We start from the raw sequence: 26218 nt of genomic DNA on the forward strand, positions 1-26218 counted from the left end.
GTGGCAAGCCCAGGAGTTACCTGGTTTAGGCTAGGAGTGGCTGTGTTTCACGTGTTCCTCATCCTCCTCCTAGAACCACAGGCTAACCTGAGCTTGTTATTTTCGTGGTGAAGCAGAAATGCAAGAATGGGTAGAAACAGTAATGCCTCTTAAGGCCTGGCCTCATAATTGTCTTACTGTTATTTCCACATTGTCCAATTTGCCAAAGCAAGTTCCCATGATCAAACCCAGAGTCAATGGATGGGAGATGGCAGGGGCAAAGAATTAGGGGTCAATAATGCAATTTTTCTTGTTCTGGGTGTTAGTTCTAGAAGGTTTTGTAGGTCTTCATAGAACCGTTCAACTTCAGCTTCTTCGGCGTTACTGGTCGGGGCATAGACTTGGATTACCATGATATTGAATGGTTTGCCTTGGAAACGAACAGAGATCATTCTATCGTTTTTGAGATTGCATCCAAGTACTGCATTTTGGACTCTTTTGTTGACCATGATGGCTACTCCATTTCTTCTAAGGGATTCTTGCCCACAGTAGTAGATATAATGGTCATCTGAGTTAAATTCACCCATTCCAGTCCATCTTAGTTCGCTGATTCCTAGAATGTCGGCATTCACTCTTGCCATCTCCTGTTTGGCCACTTCCAATTTGCCTTGATTCATGGACCTAACATTCCAGGTTCCTGTGCAATATTGCTCTTTACAGCGTCGGACTTTGCGTCTATCACCAGTCACATCCACAGTTGGGTATCGTTTTTGCTTTGGCTCCATCCCATCATTCTTTCTGGAGTTATTTCTCCACTGATCTCCATTAGCATATTGGGCACCTACTGACCTGGGGAGTTCATCTTTCAGTGTCCTATCTTTTTGCCTTTTCATACTGTACATGGGGTTCTCAAGGCAAGAATACTGAAGTGGTTTGCCATGTCCTTCTCCAGTGGACCACATTCTGTCAGACCTTTCCACCATGACCCATCCGTCTTGGGTGGCCCCACATGGCATGGCTTAGTTTCATTGAGATAGACAAGGCTGTGGTCCGTGTGATCAGATTAGCCAGTTTTCTGTAATTTTAGTTTCAGTGTGTCTGCCCTCTGATGCCCTCTCGCAACACTTACCATCTTACTTGGGTTTCTCTTACCTTGGGCCTTGGGTAATTCCTCTCAACCTAGATAGCATATTTAAAAGCAGAGACATTATTTTGCCAACAAAAGTCTGTCTAGTCAAGGCTATGGTTTTTCCAGTGGTCATGTATGGATGTGAGAGTTGGATGGTGAAGAAAGCTGAGCACAAAAGAATTGATGCTTTTGAACTGTGGTGTTGGAGAAGACTCTTGAGAGTCCCTTGGACTGCAAGGAGATCCAATCAATCCATCCTAAAAGAGATCAATCTTGGGTGTTCATTGGAAGGTCTGATGTTGAAGCTGAAACTCCAATACTTTGGCCACCTCATGCGAAGGGTTGACTCATTGGAAAAGACCCTAATGCTGGGTAGGATTGGGGGCAGGAGGAGAAGGGGACGACAGAGGATGAGATGGTTGGATGGCATCACCGACTCGATGGACATGGGTTTGGGTAGACTCCAGGAGTTGGTGATGGACAGAGAGGCGTGGCGTGCTGCAATTCATGGGGTTCCAAAGAGTCAGACATGACTGAGCAACTGAACTGAACTGAACTGAATGCAATTTTTCACAGGTAACTAGGGCATGTATAACTGCTCTCATTTTATAGATGAGAAACCTGTGACCCAGAGAACTGAAATGATTTGCCCAAGGTCACATAGAAAATTCTACTCCTCTCTGTTTTTTTGGCAAGCTAAATTCCATGATCCCATAACGTATTTGGCTAGGTAAAGGTCCATGGTTCTTTTCTCATCAAGGAGGAATCCTTATGGTCTACTCCTTTTCTCTTCTCTCTTATGCCCCTGGAATTTGCCTCCTTCACAGTCATCACCATCTACTCTTCCATTTGGCCTGTTTGGGGGTGAAGGATGGATGAAGTTCCTCTATTGAAATACATAGACATGATTTCTCCCATCCCTGAAACAGACATACCAATCTCTCCACTTTTAATAAAAATACTAAAAATTAATAAAAAATATTAGATCTTTAAACTAAATATCCCATGTTAGTTGAACCAGAGTGACCTCAAAACTCAACATACCATGGTTCTTTGAAGAATGGGAGGATTATAATTGTCTGAAAACTGTCAACATGGTTTTTGCTGACTCTGAGCTTCACTTAGATATTAACGGGTTCAGGCTAGTGTTCTCCTAGCCCTTACCTGACTGCCTTTGTAGAGTTTTTGGTTGCCCTCAAATCATGACTCTGCCCCATCCTGCCCAATCTGGTCTGGGTAGAATTTTCATCTGAGCTGCTCAGAGCTAGCCTAAAGAGATGTGAGCTGGTATCTTTGATAGAGCCTGCAAGATTTTTTCAGGTGTGAGTCTCCATGGCAACCCTGTGTCTCTGGCTTCTGATACACTTGCACTGCTAACTATGTCTTCTGGCATACTAAAGGTAGAAGGTACCCTCTGACAAATTCTCCTCCTCGGGGTTTCTGGCCAACATGCACTGGCAATGTGTTTGCCTTATATGAACCTTCTAGACAGAGGTCTCCATGACTCCAGTCTCTGAAAGCCTCTTCCTTTTCCTTAGCATGGTTCTCTTTTTATCTTTTTTTTTTTTTAAATCTGCAGCTTAACTTCCACAGCTGGTTGATATGGCTGTCTGGCTATACCATTCAGTGAGGCTCCATCTAATCTCTTTTGATTCTAAGGGCTAACATGCCTTAGCCAGAGCAACGAGACAGAGTCCTGATCTCTTTTCCCATACTTCCATGGAAGACTGGAAGACAGATTACTTGCAGTAATTTCCGGAGGCAGAAGGAAAGTGAGTAGCTTCTATAGTGGTAGAACCAAGAGGGAATGATGGTTGTCCTTGAGCCTTCAGAGATGATAGCTAAACCCAGAGAAGTAAATAAGGACAAGTTTGTAAAAAAAAAAAAAAAAAAAAAGCTACTCATAAAGAAACTCAGTACATATCCCCTGTGGTCCCTGTTTATCTTGCTGGGTCAGTGCTAGGGAGATAAAGAAGCAAAGAAGTCTGGTTAGGAGCATTGCCATAGATACATATTTTTAATTAATTAATTTTTATTTATTGGCTCTGCTGGGTCTTCATTGTTGTGTGCAGGCTTTTCTCTAGTTGCAATGAATGGGGGCTACTCTCTAGTTGCAGTATACAGGCTTCTCATTGTTGTGGCTTCTTTTGTTGTGGAGCATGGGCTCCAGGGTGTGTGGGCTTCAGTAGTCCTGGCATAGGGGCTTGGTTGCTCCATAGCATGCGGGATCTTAGTTCCCAAACCAGGGATCAAACCCGTGTCTCCTGCCTTGTCTAATGGATACTTAACCACTGGACCACCAGGGAAGTCCTGCCATAGATATTTTGCCTCCCTCTTTGGTACGGTCCACCACTGGAATATGAAGAGAAAGCAAGAGGTAGCTGGTAGGGTGGCACCACATATTATGCTTCCTGACTGGCTTGTCTAATTGTTGACCACAGGGTATAATATTAGTAAGTGTGGGATCTTGAGCCAGACTGCTTGGGCTTGAATGTCTTCTGATGAGTGACATTTAGCGAGTTTCTTAATTCTTAGTTATCTCATCTATAAAATGGGCATAATGCAGCCTACTTCATATGGTTGTCATGAGGATTAAATAAAATAATGTTTCTAAAGCTCTTGGCACCATTATAAGCACTAAATAAATACTAACCATTGTTAACACTAGCTGATGCACATTTTGGGTGGGGGCATTTTCAAGAAGGAATTGAGTACAAGAGTATATTGAGACTGTGATATATCTCTTGAGTGTTTCTTTTTCTTTTCATTTTTTTTTTTGGCCATGCCACACAGCTTGTGGAATTTTAGTTTCCTGACCAGGGATTAAACTCATGCTTTCAGTACTGAAAGCACAGAGTCCTAACCACTGGACCACCAGGGAACCCCCAAGTGTTCCTTTTTTAGTAAACTCTTAAATATAGTAAAAGCTCCCATCACTAACATCTACTTAACTGATATGGTAGATTGAGTTGATGCTTTTCCTTTCTACGGAAATATATACTGACCAATGCTCAGAGCACAAAGAAAGATTATGGGCAGTAAGTCCTCCTTCAATTGACCCATACACTTCTGCTCCCATGTGTCAAGTTGATGCTTACCAAGTTGTTTTCATTATCAGCTGGCACTGTTCATGGAACATACTGCCCTATAGCCAGTGAATTAAATATCATTTCTGCCATATAAGGTCACAAATATATTTAGCTTGATCTGAAAAAAAAGAATTAGTTGTTTTGTTGCCAAACCTATTTTTGCCAGTTGTACTTGCTAATATAATTAGATAACTTAATGTAAATTTATGAACTATGAATACAAAAGGAAGGCCACTATTTCCACGTAAATGAAGTTCAATTCTTTGGAAAGACTTGATAAAGAAAAGTTACTTTTAAAAACTGCTCTATTGTTAGGGTAAAAAGAAACCATGAAGCTGGAAAGCAAATGGGATGTATTAGGGATGTAGTTTATGCAAGAGTCAGAAATTTCAGCCAGAGGAACCACGCTCAGAAAAAGGGCCTTGTTTACGTCACATTGCCAGATTGCTGAATGAATATGCATTTGTGTGTTTTAGGTTGAAATAAAGTTCTAAGGACCATAAGTATAATTTTGTATGATTCTTCACTCTAATCAATCAAGTCCTTGTTATGCAAGAGATTGTTATATATACAAGAGAGCTTCTACTGTATGGCCAATGTACTGTGTTAAGTAGGGCTTCCTGGGTAGCTCATTGGTGACGAATCCACCTGCCAATGCAGGAGATGAGATGTGATCCTTGGGTTGAGAAGATCCCCTGGAGAAGGAAATGTCAACCCACTCCAGTATTCTTGCCTAGAGAATCCCACGGACAGAGGAGCCTGGTGGGCTACATTCCATGGGGTTGCAAAAGAGTCAGACACGACTTAGCAACTAAACAACAATTGTGTTAACAATTTATATGCTCTCGGCTTGAAAGAAAGCCCAGTAGAGTCCATTTACCAGCTTTATTGGTGCAAGTTTGTAGTAGGCAGAATAATGCCTCCCCCTCCCAAAGATGTCCACATCCTAATCCCTGGAACATGTGAACATGCTATGTTATATGCCAGGGGGAAATGAAGGTTGCAGATGGTAGTAATGTTGCTCATCAGTTGCCCTTGAGATAGGAAGATTATCCTGGATTCCCTGGGATGTAATCACAAAGGTCCTTACAAGTGGAAGGAGGGAGACTGAAGGGAGAGTGTCAGAGTGATGTGAGGTAAGGAAGACTTGACCAAGTTGCTGGCTTTAAAGATAGAAGGAAGGGGCCACAAACAAAGGAATGCAGGCAGCATCTAGAATCTAGAAAGGCAAAGGAATGGATTTTACCCCAGAGCCTCCAGAAAGGAATGTCATTCTGCCAATACTGATTTTAGCCCAGTGAGACCTTTTCAGGCTTCTGACCCAGAATAATAAACTTGTGTTGATAAGCTACTAGGATTGTGGTAATTTCTTACAGCAGTAATAAGAAACCATTGTAGACATTGAGCCAAGTTGAAGACAAACAACAAATTGTATCCCCTAACCGTCACCACCACCACCACCACCACCCCTCCCTGTCCTGCAACTGTGCTTATAGGTAACCTAGTCCTTTCATAATTTCAAGTACCATAGACACAGAATTTATACTTAATATCTGTCTCTGGCCTTAGAAGCACTTTTTTTTTTTTTAACACTTCACAAATTTACATGTCATCCTTGCTTGGAGGCCATGCTAATCTTATCTGTATCATTCCAAATACAGTATATGTACTACTGTAGTGAGCACAGAAGCACTGTATTTACTAAGTTCCTACCATTTGCCAGGCAGTATGCTAAATTCTGGGCTTTCCTGTGGCTCAGCAGTAAAGAATCTGCCTACAATGCTGGAGATGAAGGAGACATGGGTTTGATCTATGGGTTGGGAAGATCCCCTGGAGGAGGGCATGACAACCTACCCCAGTATTCTTGCCTGGAGAATCTCATGGAGAGAAGAGCCTGGTGGGCTATAGTCCATGGGGTTGCAAAGAGTCAGACATGACTGAGCACACACGTATGCATGCTAAATGCTAAGGCCTCCTTTGTAAAAATTATTTTTTAATTTATTTGGCGATGCTGGGTCTTCATTGCAGCATGCAAGATCTTAGTTGCAGCATGTGGGATCTAGTTCCCTGACTAGGGATTGAACCCAGGTCCCCTGCATTGGGAACAAAGAGTCTTGGCCACCACATCACCAGGGAAGTCCCCACTAAGGCCTCTTTGATGGACAGTATAAATAAACGATCTGTCTTTGTGGAGCTCTCAGGCTATTTTCATTGTGTCTTCCCATTTCAAAACCTATACTTAACAGGAAGGTGGTTCTCAACATCTTCCTGTTTCTTGACTGAGGAATACCTAGTTTTCTGTTCATTTGTAAAACAGAGTGTTTGGGCCATTACAAACTCCACTCTTCCTCTAATCCTTTTTTTCAGATTGCTTTGGATTTGGAAGCCCAAGATCTCTTCTTTCACTCATTCACCCATCCTACAAAGTGACTTTCCAGTATTCTATTGTTACAGTCTTCTAACATAAAAATATCTGCAACAAAACAGTTATTTCCACCAAGGAAAGAGGATGACTCCTTCATGCTCCATCTTCCCACATGACCATGTTCATTGTAAGCTTTCCACTCCATTCAGGTGTTTTCCTCCATCCAAAATGGGGGACCTTATGAACCCCAAGTCTCTCCTATACATAAGGTCCAGCTCATGCCTACTTTCAACAATACCTTCCCCAGCCATAGCAGTTCACCTTTGCCTCTATAGTATGCAGTTCTGAGTCATGCCCTTGTGCCCCAAATTATTGGTCATTTTGTCCTCTATTACATGTAGCATCTGTGTTTTATTGCCTTCCTTATTGGACACCCCTTCAATGGTTTCCACTGTCCTAAGAATAAAGTCCAAACTCTTCATCATATGGAGAAGGCAATGGCACCCCACTCCAGTACTCTTGCCTAGAAAATCCCATGGACGGAGGAGCCTGGTAAGCTACAGTCCGTGGGATTGCTAAGAGTCGGACACGACTGAGCAACTTCACTCTCACTTTTCACTTTCACGCATTGGAGAAGGAAATGGCAACCCACTCCAGTGTTCTTGCCTGGAGAATCCCAGGGACAGGGGAGCCTGGTGGGCTGCCATCTATGGGGTCGCACAGAGTCGGACATGACTGAAGCGACTTAGCAGCAGCAGCAGCAGCTTCATCATATAGCACTGTGAGTCATCATGATCTGATGGCCCTGTCTTCCTCTTCACATTCCAGTGCCATTCTCCACCCTTCACCATCTGTCTTAGTCTTTTAAAGCTGCTAAGGGCTTTCCTGGTAGCTTACATGATAAAGGGCTTCCCTTGTGGCTCAGCTGGTAAAAGAATCTCCCTGCAATGCAGGAGACCTGGGTTCGATCCCTGGGTTGGGAAGATCCTCTGGAAAAGGGAAAGGCTACCCACTCCAGTATTATGGCCTGGAAAATTCCATCGACTGTACAGTCCATGGGGTCACAAAGTGTCAGAATGACTGAGAAACTGAACTGAACTGAATCCCACTCATGAGGGCTCTGTCTTCATGCCCAAATCATCTCCCAAAGGCCTCACCTCCAAATAACATCACACTGAGAAAGTAAGCTTCAACATATTAATTTGGCAAGTACACAAACACTCAGTTTATAGCACTATCCTCAGCAACCATTCTGATATTTTCAATTCCTGCTAGATAGTAGTTATAATGATTGTTGTTGTTGTTTAGTTGCTCAGTTGTGTCTGGCTGTTTGCAACCCCATGGACGGTAGCCTGTCAGACTCCTCTGTCCATGGGATTCTCCAAGCAAGAATACTGGAGTGAGTTGCCATTGCCTTCTCCAGGGGATTTTCCCAACCTGTGTCTCCTGCATTGCAGGTGGATTCTTTACCATCTGAGCCACCAGGGAAGCCCTACAGTACACACACACACACACACACACACACACACACACACACTAATTAAAAACAATGTTGGCATCTTTGTAGAGTCCAGTCAAAACATACCTTTGTTAAGTCTTAGGCCACTTATATATGAAGGAAGCAATGATGACAGAGAATGTGCCCTGTGTTTGGGGATTTCCCCTGAACCTGGAATCCTGAAATTCACTCCCATTTCCTTTCCTATCATTTAAATGGTGTTAGTTAATACCATTTAGAAATTTTGAAGTGTTGTTTGTCTCAAGTACTACATAATTTTCTCCATATGAATTAATTGGATATTTTGTGAGATAAACAAGCCAGATATAATTGGCCCTACAATGGATAGATCATGCTGTATGTGCTAAGTTGTTTCAGTGGTCTCCAACTCGGTGACACTATGGACTGTAGCCCACCAGGCTCCTCTGTCCATGGGATTCTCCAGGCAAGAATACTGGAGTGGGTTGCCATGTCCTTTTTCAGGGGATCTTCCCAACCCAGGGATCAAACTCAGATCTCATGCATTGCAGGCAGATTCCTTACCATCTGAGCTGCCAGAGAAGCCCTCATGTACCATAGCCTGGGACAGAAGTTCAGCATGCTGTGTATGAGTCCTGTGATAAGACAACCATCAAAGGGTAGAATGTTTATGAAAAGTGGATCGGGATGTACAAACAAGAACTCTAATTTGGATTTGAGATAAATACTGAGTGAACTCCCTTTATATTGGCCTTTCCTGTACACTTGATATTAGGAGGTAATACAAAGTCCCTCCATGAGCTCAATATGATAAATTCCTCTGCTGAAGGCTTTCTACTTACAGCAGAAGCTGAGGTTGAATGTGCTTCACTTGGTAGTAGAGGTAGCTAGATGAGGGATCTGTCTATTGCACCCACCTCTGGCTTCTACCTTCTCTTACTTCAGAAAAGTATCCTGGTAAACAGCAATCTGGACCCTTAAGTATGATACTAGAAGCAGAAGCTTGAAGGGTTCTCCATCGGTTATTTTATTTCTACCAGGCAGGAACTAAGGTAAAGATGGCAAACAGTAGTTTCATGCCCATTCCATGTGTTAGAGTAGCTGCCTAGAACAATATAGTGAATAGAATTATGTGGCCACTGTTGGGTTCTGCAGGAAAGAATGCCAGAATTGATTAGTGATGTCTGCCATGGACATGGAAGTTTGCCAGCAAATGATCTACTTTTTTGGCTTGGAGCTATTAGCTCCTTAACCTGATTGCACACAAATCGCAGGAAACTTTTTTAAAAATACTGGCACCTGGAGACCACCTCAGATTAATTAAATTAGATTTCTCTGGAGGTAAGATTCAGCTGTCCAAGCATCCAAGGTTGAGGACCACTGCTCTGTACCATCGCAGATATACAGAAGACCTAACTCAGTAGTTCTCAAGTGTACTTTCTCCAACAAGGACCTGCCAGGCTGGTTGCATAAGAATTGTCTGAGTAACTTGTTAAATTGGAGGTTCCTGGGACCAAATCCTCAGACTTTGAATTTGGAAGTATGGGGATAGGTCTCAAGAATTTGTATTTTTAAAAACTTCATGGGAGGAAGCTGATATGCAGCCAGGTTTGGAAACCACTGTCCTAAGCTCTTCTTTTATTTATTATTACTTATTTATTTTAATTGGAAGATAATTACTTTATAATATGGTGATGTTTTTACCACACGTCAATATGAATCGGGCATACATATACATGTGTCCCCCTCCATTCTGAACTCCCCTCCCACCTCCCCCCAACCTCATCCCTCCAAGTTGTCACAGAGCACTGGTTTTGGGTGCCCTGAGTCATACATCAAACTCCCACTGGCTATCTATTTTTACATATGGTAATGTATATGTTTCAATGCTATTCTCTCAAATCACCCCACCCTTTCCTTCTCCCACTGATTCCAAAAATCTATTCTTGATGTCTGTGTCTCCATTGCATGCTCTTCTTAATGCCTCGAATGAATGACAGCTCTGAGGAGAACCATGTACTCTGGGACAGTGGCTTTCAACCCTGACTGCACATCAGCATTTCCTGGGCAACTTCTTAAGAATAAGAACAGTTGTTTTTGTTGTTGTTTAGTCACTAAGTCATGTCCGACTCTGCGATCCTCTGGACTGTAGCCCACCAGACTCCTCTGTCCATAGGATTCTCCAGGCAAGAATACTGGAGTAGGTGGCCATGCCCTCTTCCAGGGGATCTCCACCACTCAGGGATCGAACCTGGGTCTCCTGCTTGGCAGGCAGATTCTTTACCACTGAGCCACCTTGGAAACCCTAGGAATACCAGTGCTTGAGTCTAACTCCAGATCAATTAAATCAGACTCTCTAGAGTAGAACCTGGATGGTTCTAATATGTAGCTAACACCCTAAGAATAGTGCTTTAAGAAGTAGGATGCAGGAACCTCATTTGGGAAGTTCATCGGGTAGATTTCATTTCTCTTTTGCTATGGATTTTGTCCCTGACTTAGTCTATTGCTTTGATTTGATGTTAGGTGGTAGAATCCCTTCTGTTTCTCAAACCTTGTTTACCCACTAGAATCTATCATTTATTATGGTTATGTTGGTCTTATGGGTCTTCCTGGACTAAGTAAACATTGGCTGCAGTGGCTTACTCATTTTTTTACACAAATAGCTACTGTGTGTATCTGGGTGTTTATAAAATGTAGATTCCAATATCTTCTACCTCCATAAAGAAAGGCTTATAAGGATCATTTTTTTTTAAATTTTTATTTAGATAATCAAATGAAAATTAGGGCAATTGATGCTTTTAAGAGATAGAGTCATCGTAAAGACAAAGTTGTATTTCAAGTGAGAGGCCTTCGAGGGCCCTCACTGTGAATTAGTAGGAGCAAAAAAATCAGCTTAACTTACCCATCCATGACTGGCTCTAGTAGGGGAGAAAAAAGTTTTCCTTGACCCTCTTAGCGTCCTTGGCTGGGTCTAAATTACACTGACAGAGACAGAGCAGCAGGGGAAAAGCATACAAATTAATTTAAGTTTTACATGATATGAGATTCTTCAGAGGGAACCGGAGACACCAAGGAGCAGTTACACTTATTTTAGGCTAGGTTTGATGAAGAGTGGGCAGTTGTATAGAAATATGATAGGTTAAGAAGTATGAGGTAAGTGTAATAAACTGGGGAACACTTAGCAAGGCCTGTTTGTTCAGAGTCTTCTTGGCGTCTTTTTGTCTTTGAAGACAAGGATGATCCTTTCATCTGGGAATGGGGAGATCATCTCTCACACGAGGGTTTTATGACCTGTTTCAGGGGAGAAGGGCGGGGGAAGGTCAGAGTGACCTTCCTACATCTGCTGTTGTCTCAGATTCCTTCAGCTTAAAATATTAATTATGCCGAGGTTCCATATTTGGGGGGGAGCATGCCCTGTACCCCATCACCCGGTTGGTCCTTTCTGAAGCAAATGGAAGCTCTCTGATTTCTTTTTTTAGAAGCTAGAAAACCACAGATAGAGCCAGCCTGGCAGGGATGATCATACCAGACTTGGTAAGCTTTTCAGAATACAGTAGGACTCCTCTTATTCCTCAAAATGCATTTTTGAAAAATTCCATCTATTGCCTCACTTAGGCTTGACTTTCCATCATTAGTGATTAATATACTTGGTTTAAACATGAGTCCTTCAAAGAGACGATTGGGCCCTTACCCCTTAAGAATAAGGGTATAGAGTCTTTCCAGGGGTGGGGGCATGGGGAATGAGACAGGCCTGGGACCTGGGACCCTTGGCTGTAGTGCTGCAATGCTTGCAACTGGACACACATTTCCTCCAGCAACAAAATACAAGGAAACTATGTTGTTGTTTGTGTGTTGTTTAGTCCCTAAGTTGTGTCTGACTCTTTGCAACCCCAGGAGCCCAGTGGGCTCCTCTGTCCATGGGATTTCTCAGGCAAGAATACTGGGATCTTCCCTACCCAAGGGTCAAACCCATGTCTCCTGCATCTGCATTGGCAGGAGGATTCTTTACCATTGAGCCACCAGGGAAGCCCACAAAGAAACTAAATGAGAGTAAAAATAACTGCATGTATGCACAGTTAGGGCAAATTCTGGACAAAACATAGAAAGAGACCAGAAAAACCCAACTGCCACTTTTGAGGAGCCTGGGGTCCTCAAGGACCCCAGCAAGGGGTCAAGAGCAAAAGCAGGTTACTGCGCATGCCCCCTGCACACAACACCAGCTAAGGAGTGAGCAAATCATCTAAGTCATCCTTCCAGCCTGACGCTTGAACATACACCTACCCTCATCCCATATAAGGAACAAGCTTTCCTCCCATCCTCAGGGAGCAAGCAAGCAAGAGAACCTGCTATTTCTTCAGAATCCCCTCCTGCTGCAGCAGGGGCCCAATAAAACCTTGCCTGATAAAAAAAAACCGACATGAGTCCTTTGAGAAACAGTGTACTGGGACTCAGCCATCTCTGTAGCCCCAGCACCTGGTTCAGGGTAGTTGAGTGAATGGCAGCCAATGAAAATGTACCATCGCAGAGCTACCATGGGAGGTTTTGGATCCAGCCTTGGACCCAGCCAAATGAGTCCCAGCAGTCAAATTTCTGGAGGACAGCCTAATAGTCCTTGTAAACAAGACCATTTCCTTTCGCCCCTGCCCATGGAAAACAGGACCCAATAAACCCCTTGCTGGTGCAGTATCCCCATCCATGTGCTCAGAGAATAGACCGTTGTATTTTCGCCAAGAGCTGGCTATCCAGTGAATAATTTCTTCCTATACATTTACACTCAGTGTGGAGTATCCTAGGACATGTTTATACTCAAGAAAGGTTAGTATTAACATTGTGTCAAGGGATTAATCTGTTTTAATTGCAAATGTCAAGAATAAACCCCCTTCTTTGGGGCCTAGATGTATGACTTTGGTTAAATATTTATAGATCACTTGGAATGTTTACTCTTCATTCTGTAGCTAGGTATTTACTTGCATAATTGCATACTCTTCCCCCACCTCCTACCCCATTCAGTGTTCTCCTGATGTTTTCTCTCTATAAAGAGCAATAGGGAGATAATGGGCATATCTGGCTACCGGAATAGAGCTACTGATATTGGGGGGTGCTGACCCCAAGTTAGTAGAGTAACCAGGAAAATACTCTAGGTATATTACCAGAATCATGGAATGAGGAGGGGCCTCAGAATCAGGAATCCTGGATTCTAGTCCCCAGTCTGCTATCAATTAGCTGTGTGATCTTCGCTGGGCCTCAGTTTGCCTCATCAAGAAAATAAAAGAGATGAATTTAAATTTTTAAAATTTCTTCCAGCTCTGAATCCTCATGGAAATGCTCTCGAAGCCATTTTGAAAGCCCTACCAACTTCAGGTGTGATACTCAGGCCCTCTGGAGCAGAGTCATTCTATAGAACTTTCTGCCATGATGGAAATGCGATGTCTAATAAGGTAGCCTCTTCAGTTCAGTTCAGTTCAGTTCAATCGCTCAGTCGTGTCCAACTCTATGCGACCCCATGGACTGCAGCACGCCAGACTTCCCTGTCCACCACCAACTTCCGGAGTTTACACAAACTCATGTCTATTGAGTCAGTGATACCATCCAATCATCTCATCCTCTGTCCTTGCCTCCTCCTGCCCTCAATTCTTTCCCAGCATCCAGGTCTTTTCAAATGAATCAGCTCTTCATATCAGGTGGCCAAAGTACTGGAGTTTCAGCTTCAGCATCAGTCCTTCCAGTGAACACCCAGGACTGATCTCCTTTAGGATGGACTGGTTGGACCTCCTTACAGTCAAAGGACTCTCAAACATCTTCTCCAACACCACAGTCCAACTCTCACATCCATACATGACTACTGGAAAACCATAGCCTTGACTAGATGGACCGTTGTTGGCAAAGTAATGTCTCTGCTTTTTAATATGCTGTCTAGGTTGGTCATAACTTTTCTTCCAAGAAGCAAGCATCTTTTAATTTCATAGCTGCAGTCACCATCTGAAGTGATTTTGGAGCCCCCCCAAAATAAAGTCAGCCACTGTTTCCCCTATTTGCCATGAAGTGATGGGACCAGATGCCATGATCTTAGTTTTCTGAATGTTGACTTTTAAGCCAACTTTTTCACTCTCCTCTTTCACTTTCATCAAGAGGCTCTTTAGTTCTTCTTCACTTTCTGCCATAAGGGTGGTGTCATCTGCATATCTGAGGTTATTGATATTTCTCCCGGCAATCTTAATTCCAGCTTGTGCTTCCTCCAGCACAGTATTTCTCATGATGTACTCTGCATATAAGTTAAATCAGCAGGGTGACAATATACAGCCTTGACATACTCCTTTTTCTGTTTGGAACCAGTCTGTTGTTCCATGTCCAGTTCTAACTGTTGCTTCCTGACCAGCATACAGATTTCTCAAGAGGCAGGTCAGGTGGTCTGGTATTCCCATCTCTTTCAGAATTTTCCACAGTTTGTTGTGATCCACACAGTCAAAGGCTTTGGCATAGTCAGTAAAGCAGAAATAGATGTTTTTCTGGAATTCTCTTGCTTTTTCGATGATCCAGCAGATGTTGGCAATTTGATCTCTGGTTCCTCTGCCTTTCTAAAACCAGCTTGAACATCTGGAAGTTCACAGTTCACATATTGCTGAAGCCTGACTTGGTGAATTTTGAGCATTACTTTGCTAGCATGTGAGATGAGTGCAGTTGTGTGGTAGTTTTAGCATTCTTTGGCATTGCCTTTCTTTGAGATTGGAATGAAAACTGACTTTTTCTAGTCCTGTGGGCACTGCTGAGTTTTGCAAATTTGCTGACATATTAAGTGCAGCACTTTCACAGCATCATCTTTGAGGATTTGAAATAGCTCAACTGGAATTCCATCACCTCCACTAACTTTGTTTGTAGTGATGCTTCCTAAGGCCCACTTGACTTCACATTCCAGGATGACTGGCTCTAGGTGAGTGATCACACCATTGTGGTTATCTGAGTCATGAATATCTTTTTTGTATAGTTCTTCTGTGTATTTTTGCCACCTCTTTTTAATATCTTCTGCTTCTGTTAGGTCCATACCATTTCTGTCCTTTATTGAGCCCATCTTTGCATGAAATGTTTCCTTGCTGTCTCTAATTTTCTTGAAGAGATCTCTAGTCTTTCCCAATCTGTTGTTTTCCTCTATTTCTTTGCGCTGATCGCTGAGGAAGGCTTTCTTATCTCTCCTTGCTATTCTTTGGAACTCTGCATTCAAATGGGTATATCTTTCCTTTTCTCCTTTGCTTTTTGCTTCTCTTCTTTTCACAGCTATTTGTAAGGCCTCCTCAGACAGCCAATTTGCCTTTTTGCATTTCTTTTTCATGGGGATGATCTTGCTCCCTGTCTCCTGTACAATGTCATGAACCTCCATACATAGTTCATCAGGCACTCTGTCTATCAGATCTAGTCCCTTAAATCTATTTCTCACTTCCACTGTATAGTTGTAAGGGATTTGATTTAGGTCATGCCTGAATGGTCTAGTGGTTTTCCCTACTTTCTTCAGTTTAAGTCTGAATTTTGCAATAAGGAGTTCATGATCTGAGCCACAGTCAGCTCCCGGTCTTGTTTTTGCTGACTGTATAGAGCTTCTCCATCTTTGGCTGCAAAGAATATAATGAATTTGATTTTGGTGTTGAGCATCTGGTGATGTGTAGAGTCTTCTCTTGTGTAAGAGAAACCCCAGCAAGACAGTAGGCATTGAGAGAGGGCATCAGAGGGCAGACTGACTGAAACCACAGTCACAGAAAACTAGCCAATCTGATCACATTGACCACAGCCTGGTCTTACTCAATGAATCTAACTCAATGAAAGGTAGCCTCTAGCTACATGTAACTATGGAGCATTTGAAATGTGTCTACTGTGGCTGAGGGACTGAGTTTTAAATCTTATTTTATGAATTGAAATGTAATAGCCACATGTGATTAGTAGCTACCAGATAGGGCAGCAGAATGCCAGATGATTAGTAGTGGTATTGGCTTGCTCCTTACAGAAGGCCATTATCTGCACTAATGATGGCTTCTAATTTTGAGAAGATTAAAGAAGTGGTTGGTAAACACTGCTCAGTCGGAATGCTCTTTCTTTGATGTAGAAGGTGGGATACAATCAAATATCCTTAGATGTGTTGAGGTTTTCAAAATGTACAACTCCTGAGTTCTTATTAGTTCCACTAAAAAGTGGCAAGCCATTGAACTAATTTCCTCTTTTTTTCTGTCTAAAATGTTAATATGCTTTTAGCTGCACTTTGTTAAGCTGGGGAAACAATATGAGTGGAGGGCATTCTGAGACATCACAGCAGACTGCCCAGAATCAACTTTCATCATTTCACATTAAACATTTTTTATACCAAAAAAGCACTTGCTTACTTAATTCACAAAGTGTTTCTTTGCCATTTAATAGTTTACTGATCTATATTTCATAGCCTTTACTACAGACAGTTAGTCATCTGTCTGAATTAAAAACAGTGGCAGCTCTGCATTGTACAACTCATCAAGTTGAAAACCAGCTATGGCTGTTCCTGGACTTGTCTTTCATGCTTCCAAATTTACAATATTTGTCTCTATACAGTAAATAATATCAAGTATTATTATTAGTTATTGCTAAAACTACTATTAGGAGTAGTAATAACTAAGTAATAATAAGTGTTAATAAGAAAGTCAAAATTTACTCTCATTGTTCTTATAGAGCGAATAGCATTCATGATAAGTCTTGGGGATATTTGAAAAAACACTAAACTTCAGTTCCATGAACTTGTTACGTCTAACAAAGACGATCCAATTGTCCAAGTGGTATTATCTGTGCTGGGGTTGGTAAATCCATGGCCTGAAAGCTATCATTTCCCACCTCTGTCTTTGTCTTTCTTTCCTGCTGAACTTGGATCTAGTCTCAGAATTCTTCTCAACAGTGTTCTAGGCAGCCAATATCAAACAATCAAGGTAATTAGCTGGCAACATTTAAGATGAAACTTATTTTCCCTCTCTAGTTTTTGCCATGTGGACATGATCAATTTGTAAGAAACAAAATACAGTAAAATACACACTTGAGAGCTGAAAGGATCCCTAAAGAGCATGCCATCTAATCCCTTGATTTTGTAGATGAGAAGACTGAGGCTGAAAGAGGTGAGGGGTGGTAAATAAGGTTAACAAAGTCAGGTGGTGGCAAAAATGGGACTAGGTCCCAGCCTCCTGACTCAGACAGAGTCAACAAGACGTGGCCTCCAGCCTACCATGTGGTAATTGTACTTTGGATGTTTACAGGATTATCATCATTTTTGAGTTTACTAGAAGTGATGTCTACTTCCCTGGACATGTGAGACTGGAGAGGCCTGCCTATTAAAGTGGGCCCATCCATTGGTTTGTGTGGTGGCCACATCTAGATTATTTGGTTTATTTTCCCATGAGTCAGACTTACATGTTTTCCAGACATCTGTGTCCAGTGTCACCTGTTTGCAAGAAAGAGATAGTAGCCCATTAATTGAAATGACCAACCCTAGCTTAGCAAAACCTGTGGGCCTGTTTAGTTCTGATTAACAAATACAATATTTATTTCTTTTTATTTTTTTAATTAGTTTATTTATCTATTTTTTAACTTTACAATATTGTATGAAACTGGAGCCTATTATACAGAGTGAAGTGAGCCAGAAAGAAGAATACCAATACAGTATACTAACACATATATATGGAATTTAGTAAATAGGTAAAGATAACTCTGTATGCGAGACAGCAAAAGAGACACAGGTAAATAGAACAGTATTATGGACTCTATGGGAGAGGGCAAGGGCGGGATGATATGGGAGAATGGCATTGAAGCATGTAAATTATCATATGTGAAATGAATCGCCAATCTTGATTTTTATCATGAGCAAATTCCTGGATATTTGCCTTTGTTAATGTGTTGCTCTCCACCTAATAGTTTGCTCCTCTTACTTATAGCCTGTGTCCTCAGTAGGTGTTGTTCCTATGCCAAAACTGTGTTCATTAAGGGTTTTTTTTTTTTGGCCTAATATATATTTTTTTAAATTCTTTTATTTATCTATTTTTTAACTTTACAATATTGTATTTGTTTTGCCATACATTCACATGAATCCACCATGGGTGTACATGTTTTCCCCTTCCAGAACCCCCCTTCTACCTCCCTCCCCATCCCACCCCTCTGGGTCATCCTGGTGCACCAGCCCCGAACACCCTGTATCATGCATTGAACCTAGACTGGCAAGTCGTTTCACATATGATAATTTACATGCTTCCATGCCATTCTCCCATATCATCCCACCCTCACCCTCTGCCATAGACTCCATAATACTGTTCTATTTATCTGTGTCTCTTTTGATGTCTCACACACAGGGTTATCTTTACCGATTGACTAAATACCATATATACGTGTTAGTATACTGTATTGGTGTTTTTCTTTCTGACTTACTTCACTCTGTATAATAGGCTCCAGTTTCATCCACCTCATTAGAACAGATTTGAATGTATTCTTTTTAATGGCTGAGTAATATTCCATTGTGTATATGTACCACAGCTTCCTTATCCATTCATCTGCTAATGGGCATCTAGGCTGCTTCCATGTCCTGGCTATTATAAACAGTGCTGCGATGAACATTAAGTTTTAATAACATTGATATCATTGTTAGGCTGTGTCGAAGAGTTGAACTCTCACATTTTAAATAGAAAGGAGTGAAACCTGCTATTCTAATCAGAGGCAGTAGCAGGAATCCAGGAGTCTTGGTTATTCATTCTTTATTATTTTTATTTCATTGAAGTGCAGTTAATGTACAATATTGTGTTAGTTTTGGGTATATAGCAAAGGGGTTCAGCTATATATTCATATACATATGTATATATGCACATATATGTATACATGTATATTCTATTCCAGATTCTTTTTCATTACAGGTTATTATAAGACACTGAATATAGTTCCCTGTGTTATACAGTAAATACTTATTGTTTATCTATTTTATATATAGTGGTGTATATCTGTTAATCCCATACTCCTAATTTATCCCTCCCCCTTTTCCCTTTAACTCTCCTGCTTCTGTTAGGTCCTTGCTGTTTCTGTCCTTTATTGTGCCCATCTTTGCATGAAATGTTCCCTTGGTATCTCTAATTTTCTTGAAGAGATCTCTAGTCTTTCTCATTCTATTGTTTTCCTCCATTTCTTCACATTATTCAATTAAGAAGGCTTTCTTATCTCTCTTTGCTCTTCTTTGGAACTCTGCATTCAGTTGGGTATATCTTTCCCTTTCTCCTTTGCTTTTTGCTTCTCTTCTTAATGACCCAGATAACCAAGGTCTTGATCACCCAGATAACTGCAATGGTGGCGTCACTCATCTAGAGCCAGACATCCTAGAGTGTGAAGTCAAGTGGCCTTTAGGAAGCGTTAGTAGGAACAAAGCTAGTGGAGGTGATGGAATTCCAGCTAAGCTACTTAAAACCCTAAAAATGATGCTGTTAAAGTGTTGCACTCAATATGCCTGCAAATTTGGAAAACTCAGCAGTGGCCACAGAAAAGGAAAAGGTCAGTTTTCATTCCAGTCCCAAAGAAGGGCAATGCCAAAGAATATTCATTCACACTACTGTACAACTGCACTCATTTCACATACTAGTAAGGTAATGCTCAAAATCCTTCAAGCTAGGCTTCAACAGTAAGTGAACCAAGAACTTCCACATGTACAATCTGGATTTAGAAAAGGCAATGGAACCAGAGATCAAATCACCAACATCTGTTGAATCATAGAAAAAGCAAGGGAATTCCAGAAAAACCTCTACTTCTGCTTCATTGGCTACACTAAAGCCTTTGACTGTGTGGGTCACAACAAACTGTGGAAAATTCTTCAAGAGATGGGAATACCAGACCACCTTACCTGCCTCCTGAAAAACCTGAATGCAGGTCAAGAAGCAACAGTTGGAACCAGACATGGAACAATGGACTAGTTCCTAATTGGGAAAGGAGTATGTCAATGCTGTATATTGTCACCCTGCTTGTTTAATTTATATGCAGAGTACACCATGCATAATGCTGGGCTGGACAAAACACAAGCTGGAATCAAGATTGCCAGGAAAAACATCAATAACCTCAGATATGCAGATGATACCACACTAATGGCAGAAAGTGAAGAGGAACTAAAGAGCCTCTTGATGAAGGTGAAAGAGGAGAGTGAAAAAGCTGGCTTAAAACTAAACATTCATAAAACTAAGATCATGACATCCAATCCCATCACTTCATGGCAAGTAGATGAGGAAAAAATGGAAACAGTGACAAACTTATTTTCTTGGTCTCCAGAATCACTGCAGATAGTGACTGCAACCATGAATTTAAAAGACACTTGCTCCTTGGAAGAAAAGCTATGAGAAAACTTGACAGCATATTAAAAAGCAGAGGCATCACTTTGTCGACAAATGTCTATCTTGTCAAAGCTATGGTTTTCCCAGTAGTCATGTACGGATCGGAGAAGGCAGTGGAAACCCATTCCAGTACTCTTGCCTGGAAAATCCCAGGGATGGTGGAGCCTGGTGGGCTGTCATCTACGGGGTCGCACAGAGTCAGACACGACTGAAGTGACGCAGCAGCAGCAGCAGCAGCATGTATGGATGGGAGAGTTGGACCATAAGGAAAGGCTGAGTGCCAAAGAATTGATGCATTTGAATTATGGTGCTGGAGAAGACTCTTAAGAGTCCCTTGGACAGCAAAGATATCAAACCAGTCAATCCTAAAGGAAATCAACCCTCAATATTCATTGAAAGGACTGATGCTGAAACCGAACCTCCAATACTTTGGCCACCTGATGTGAAGAGCTGACTTATTGGAAAAGACCCTGATGCTGGGAAAAATTGAGGGCAGGAAGAGAAGGGGGTGACAAAGGATGAGATGGTTGGATGGCATCAGTGACTCAATGGACATGGGTTTGAGCATACTCTGGGAGACAGTGAAGGACAGGGAATCCTGGTGTGCTGCAGTCCATGGGGTCACAGAGAGTTGGACAAAACATAGTGAATGAACAGCAGCAACAACCCTTTCCCCTCTGGAGTTACCCCTTCTTTAGATTGTCTTTATGATCTAAATGATTCTTTAAATTGGCAATGTTAAATGATTTGCAAAGTGAGAATCACATTTATTATTTAGTATAATGACTATAAATGAACAATAAGGAGAAGGGTATAATTGTGGTTAATGGCATTATCGTTTAACTGCCAGGTGCATCTGTTTCTAAACAAATATTCGGTGCCTCTGTGTAGAAGGTGTGTTTATATCCTAAAGTTTCTCCTGCTATTGAACATTCCCACTAAACCACGTTGTATCAGAGAGTTTACTCTCTTTCCTTTTTTTTTAACACTTTGTTGTGTCTTAAAGATCCCATTCTTGTTTTTGCAATTAGTTGCTTATTATCCTTTCAATTAGTTGTTTTTCAGTTAGTTGATTATAATCCTTATAATCCTCTCAGTCAAGTAAATTTCAGTGTGTCTGAAGCTTCTCAGCTCTTCTGAAGGCACAAGTAAGAGAGGCCTGATCCGCAGCTTCTACAGGAAGACACACTTCAACCAGTAACTTATAATTTTCTTTACAGGATTGGCTTGTGGTACTTCCCTGGTGGTCCAATGGTTAACACTTGGTGCTGCCAATGCAGGGGGCATGGGTTCAATCCCTGGTTGTGGAACTAAGATCCCACACACTATGTGGTACAGCCAAAAAAAAAAAAAAAAAAAGATTGGTTTGGCTTGGTTCCTGCCATACCCTGGGTCTAGGGGAAAACAGGCCAGACACTCAGGCTTTCTTGGCAGAGAAGAATGTCAGTGTCCTCTACAACAGTGCAAAGGTGGGAAAGGGAAAGTTGTAAAAATTTCGACCTTTTTCATTTATTTCAAGTCCTCTTTCAGTGAGACCCCATAGCTCACTCCTAATGAGCTCTATTCCAACCGTACCACAGACTATCTCTTCTGAGATGTTGACTCCTAAGATGTTACTTCTCCCAGGGATATTTAGCCTCAAAGAGGTCCCTCCCAAAGAGTATATGTAGTAGAAGTCTACACTCTTAAAAAATGAAAGTCTCACTGCCAACATTACCTCCTTCAGCTTTTGCCGGATCATTCTTCTTTCTCTTCTTACTGTCACCACCAGCCTCATTTTCACCTGGAATCAGATACCTTCCAATCAATAAAGAGGGAAGTTATCTCACATGCTTTAGACTTGTCTGGTGGCTCAGATGGTAAAGAGTCTGCCTGCAACATGGGAGACCCGGGTTTGATCCCTGGGTCAGGAAGATCCCCTGGAGAAGGGCGTGGCAACCCACTCCAGTGTTCGTGCCTAGAGAATCCCACAGACAGAGGAGCCTGGTGGGCTATAGTCCATGAGTTCACAAAGAGTCGGGCACAACTGAGCAAATAATACACCTCATCACACATCAGGATGCACCCATTCTACTCAGATCATTGACTCCTTGCACATTACTCAAGGCCTGGTATCAGAGCTTTTCCTGTGGAATTCACATAGAGAACAAAACCTGTGTAATGGTGAGCTTTCCAATTATAATTTATAAAACCCTGACATTCATCTCTATGTTACTGATGGAATTTGAATGAAGCAGGTCCCCTGTTGTAAAGGTCTGGGGTTAAGTTTATCACAATCTCTACTTCTACTTCCCTTTACCTCCTTAGAGTGTGAGTTACTCTCAGCCTCAAACCATTCAACCCTGAGATATCTGCAGAGTCCACATCTTTGCTCATATAGCAAATCATAGTTGGGGAAGAATCCTTTGTTAGCTTAGGACCTCTGTAAAGCCGACTCCAATATGACATTAGAAATTCTCCAGGTTGGGCTTCCCAGGTGGCATAGTGGTAACAAATCCACCTGCCAATGCAGGAGATGTAAGACACGTGCCTTCAATCCCTGGGATGGGAAGATCCCCTGGAGAAGGAAACAGCAACCCACTCAAGTATTTTTGCCTGGAAAATTCCATGGACAGAGGAGCCTGGTGGGTTACAGTCCATGGGTTTGCAAAGAGTCGGACACAACTGAACGACTGAGCACACACACATGCAAGAGGTTTATTGAGTTGGGTGCCCATGAGGAAAAAAGGAAAGGGACCCAAAGAAAGTAGGGGCTGTCAGATCACAGTGCAGGGCTGACCCTTGTGAAAGAGAGAGGGAAGGAAAGAGGATTGGCCCAGTAGAGTCTCAGACTACAGGACAGTTCTGAGAGTGTTTCATCCAAGTCAATAGGGAGTTTTCAAGCCAAAGCTGCCCATCGGAAAGGAGTCCTCTGTCTCATAGGAAGTGTGTGCTCAGTCAAAGAGTTGTGTCCAACTCTTTGTGACTCTATGAACTGTAATCCGCTGGGCTTCTCTGTCCATAAAAGCTTACAGGCAAGGATACTGGAGTGGGTTGCCATTTCCTCCTCCATTTCCCAACCCAAGGATCGAACCTGCGTCTCTTGTGTCTCCTTCATTGGCAGGCAGATTCTTTACCACTATGACACCTGGGAAGCCCATCTCACAGGAAGGGGCCCACCTTGGTATTCTTGCCATGCTCAGCCACTGTCTGGGAACTGTCTGATGGAAGCATGACCTCGGCTCAAATGCGGTGATGGATTCAGCGATCAGCAGCTACAGCCATCTGTCAATTATGCTCCCCAAAGCAAGAGACCTGAGTGGCACATTTTCATGGCTGCCACAAAAACCAATAATCACTGGGCTTGGTTCATTGGAAAATCTTCATCTCCAGCTGCTACTATGACCTAAACATTGTGAGTAAAGATTAGTTCACCCATGTCAGTGGCTCACAGGAGTTTGTTTGAATCAGTCATCTCTTGCCTCAAAAGCTGGTCAGTCCCCCTGCACCATCACTAAAACCTATTAATCTTTTTTGGGTTTTTTTTGTCATATGAGCAAAAAATCGAAAGCATCGGTTTCTTCCCGGGGTCCATTTCTGTCATTTCCAGTACTCAAGAGATAGCCATCCTCATTGTCCTTTGTGACCCCAAGCTGCTCTGCTTTCTTCCTCTTCTCCTCTGTTTCCATAATCCATCCATATTTGGACCCCTTCCCTTCTGCTATCACATATGTCCAGGCTTCTCTAATCTTGTATCAACCTTCACTCTACCTCAGTTTGCCATCGAAATTACTTTCCCATCATCCTACACTTGCTGCCATTGGTTCAGGCTAGTGCATTACAGTGTGGTACACACTCCAGTGTGAGTTTGCGTGTCAGAGTTACCTGCACAGCTTGTTAAAACACAATTATTGAACCTCCCTCCCAGAGGTTCTGATTCAGTAGGTCCGGGGTAGGGATCTGATCATTTGAGTTTCTAGCAAGTTCTCAAGTGATGTGGATGCTGCTGGTCCAGGAACCACACTTTGAGAAGTGCTGATGTAGACTGTGGCTTCTGGATCCAATCTGCCTGAGTTCAAATTCTGGCTCTCTTAAGTTGTGTAGCATTAGGCAAGTTCATAGTCCCTCAGTTTCCTCATTTGTAAAATAGAGATAATAATAATAATGCCTACCTCATAAGGTTGCTGTGGAGATTATGTGATTTCATATATATAATTCTTAGTACATTGGCACATGCCTGGCACATAATAAATGCTGTAAGTTGTTAGTTATCATTGTTTAAGTAAGTAAATAAGTAAGTGTTAGTTGCTCAGTCATGCCCGACTCTTTGTGACCTCATGGACTGCAGCCCACCAGGCTCCTCTGTCCATGAGATTTTTCCGGGGAAGGATACTAGAGTGGGTTGCCATTTCCTTCTCCAGGGGATCTTCCCAACCCAGGGATCAAACCCAGGTCTCCTGCACTGCAGGCGGATTCTTTACCGACTGAGCTGCAAGGGAAGCCCTATTATTGTTTAATTGGCCCCAAATGCTAGAACCAGTAAGACTAATCTAGCCCATCCCTCACTAAATCCAAGTTTGCATAATACCTTTATTCTTGCTGTATGTAGTGTTTATTATTTTACTAAATGCTGTTCTTTAGGTTGGTTCATGATTTTATCTGGCTAAATTTTTTTTTAAATGAAATTAAAAATGGAAAACTAATGTTTTCCAAATTTAGGATAGAATATATGCTTAACTATTAGAATAAAATAAACGTATCTATGTACCACCTTAAGCCACCAGCAGTTTGGAGATCCCTCTTTAAAAGAAGACTAATGTCACTCATAAGCCTTCTTTTTAAATACAGGAACTGATGGTAGAGCTGAGACCAAGTCTCCTAACTCCTTGGCTAGGACACTGTCTTTACTACCTCTTGGAAGAAATGCCCCACTACCCTCTCCTCCTGTCTTAGGATGACTTTATAGCAACTGTCTCTCTAATACTTTCTATCAAGGTTTTGTCATTTAACCTGATTTCATAGGTCTGTGACAGCATCTGTTGTTATATCATAGGAGTTTTGGCTGTGGTTGATTGTTGTCCTAAGAGCTTAGAGTTGGAAGAGAAGTCTAATGTGCTGGCTGCCAGATAATTAGGAGGAAGTGTGAAAAATGAACATGGGCAAGAAAAAGAGTCAGGGCTTTTTAACGGGGTGAGGTTGGCAGACCACCGACAAGAGAGAACTAAAAAACAGATTCAGGGAACATACAGAACTTGGATCTTAACAAAGTTAGACACTAGAGGAGAAAAGGGCAAGTAAGAGAAGAAGCTCCAAATGCTGTGCTGTTTGGTAGGCCATAGGCTGGCAAGGGAGAAGTATATTTATGGATGAGTCTCTTTATTGAACCATCAGTCTTGGGCCTTCCCTGGTGGTACAGTGATTAAGAATCTGCACTTCCACTGCAAGGAGCACAGGTTTGATCCCTGGTCAGGGAAGTAAGATCCCACATGCTGGGCAGTGTGGCCAAAAAAAAAAAAAAAACTGTATTGAACCATCAGTCCTTTCTCAAGTCCTTTCAATCCCCAAGGGCATCCTAGCCCTCACTTTGTGAAATGTTGTTTTACATTTTTGAGTGGAGCACTAACACAGACTTTTCTAGGTAACATAGACCCTCTCCTTGGGCCAATTCAAATAGCAGGCCATCAGAGCTGAACTTTGCATGCAGCTCTCTTGAGGAAGTAGGCCCCCACCATTCTGAGGCACCCTTCCTTTTTTCTTCTTCCCTGTGAAGCTCAAAGTGGCTTGAGCAATCAGCAGAACCAACAGTGGGGATTCTGTTTAAGTGCTCTCAAGAGGGATAGAGCCTTCTCAAGC

At 42.1% G+C, this 26218-nt stretch overlaps 1 protein-coding gene and 1 non-coding gene across 2 annotated transcripts in view; one reads left to right on the forward strand and one right to left on the reverse strand.

Moving 5' to 3' along the window:
- The window catches only part of COL4A6 (collagen type IV alpha 6 chain), a 320692-nt gene that overhangs the window by 190189 nt on the left and 104285 nt on the right, over positions 1-26218 (forward strand). The gene's annotated exons all lie outside the window — the stretch shown is intronic.
- On the reverse strand, positions 5776-5882 carry LOC145537266 (U6 spliceosomal RNA). Its single transcript, XR_014076294.1, has one exon. It is a non-coding gene; the product is annotated as a U6 spliceosomal RNA (small nuclear RNA).

Source organism: Giraffa tippelskirchi, chromosome X (assembly GCF_054371585.1).
Source record: "Giraffa tippelskirchi isolate mGirTip1 chromosome X, T2T-mGirTip1v1.2.pri, whole genome shotgun sequence".
Lineage (NCBI taxonomy): Eukaryota > Metazoa > Chordata > Mammalia > Artiodactyla > Giraffidae > Giraffa > Giraffa tippelskirchi.